Here is a 1,486-nt window from a genome sequence, read left to right on the forward strand (position 1 = left end):
CTGAACAAGTGGACCTTCGTTTGCATCTTTGCACTCGGGGTAAAGACGTGAATACGTCTCACGTGTAACGAGACAAAGGCTCGAGACAAATGAGACAGTTGAGCGGAGAAAGTAGCCATTATCTCTGAGTTATAAAACAGCTACTGTCTCTCTGACGGCAGTTATTCTTGACACTAGTTGCCGACAGAGAGAGAGAGAGAGAGAGAGAGAGAGAGAGAGAGAGATTTGGACTTGAGGGGGAACCTTGCCTTAAAATTTTTTCCTTCAGATTTTCTGACTGCTTAGAATATTTGTTATAAGTTGTAATTTTACTTTGAGAGAGAGAGAGAGAGAGAGAGAGAGAGAGAGAGAGAGAGAGCACGTTCCTCTGTGTAATACTTGGCGTATCCATGAAAAATTGTATTTACACATCTCGTGTTGAAATGATGATTTTCAAGACACAAGCATCTCCCAGATTAATAGCCTGGCATTTACTTTAATGCCTCGTGACCCCAAAACGACACGCCCTCTTTAAGAAAATGACCTGTCACTTGACCCGACTTTTTCCCCTGGACCTGCTTGCAAGGATGATGGATTTACGATTTCGGTAGGAACATCTGGAAGCATTATGTCCTCACGAAGGCTTCACGAAGTCGGTGGCGTTCCGAGGAATAGTTTATTTCCTTCCATAAATAAGTGGTGTTGTGAGTAGTTGGCGGTATGTAATTGCTAATTACATATTAGGGAGCGACGCGTTGTTTCTGCATTTGGAGATGCCACCCTCGTTAATCAGCGCTGAGAGGCGGCAGCCGAGTTTAAAAGCTGGAGCCGCTGAAGACGAAGAGGATCTTAAAGTCACGGAGAGGAATGATTTATCTCTTGTCCTTAAGCGCGGCTTTTGACTCTGGCATGAGCTTCATTAAATAGTTAGATATGGAGGATCCACTTTCTCGTGTACACAATGGTTTTGTTTACGTTCTCCTGCCGCTGTTTGCTTTTGTTGCGCCAACCCTTTCATTAAGGAATGTTTGGCGATGCTAAATAAGATTTTATCGGGGAAGTCTACGACAGAAGTTTTGAACCAGATCTTAATTCCAATTCTGTGGCCGAGCGGTTAATTCTGATTTCAATCTTTAAGTCTATTCGCTTTAGTTTGAAATTTTACAGGTCCTTCTGTTTCGCTGTCCGCTGTTGTAGTTTGTCGACACGCTCCAATAATTACATGTCAGTGCGTCGCCGTATAGTCTGTGCAGACACTCACACACAACAACAACAACAACAACTACAACAATAATGATAATAATAACGTCTCTGCCTGGTGTTTACTAGTCGAGGGTTCGAGTCCTGCTCAGACTCATTAGTGCCTTTACTGTCTTCAATCTTACCATCCTTGTGAGCTAAGGTTGGGGAATTTAGGGGGAGCCTACAGGTCTATCTGCTGAGTCATCAGCAGCCATTGCCTATCCCTCCCTGGTCCTACCTTGGGTGGAGAGAAGGCTTGGGCGCT

The sequence above is a fragment of the Palaemon carinicauda genome, chromosome 20, assembly GCF_036898095.1.
Source record: "Palaemon carinicauda isolate YSFRI2023 chromosome 20, ASM3689809v2, whole genome shotgun sequence".
NCBI lineage: Eukaryota > Metazoa > Arthropoda > Malacostraca > Decapoda > Palaemonidae > Palaemon > Palaemon carinicauda.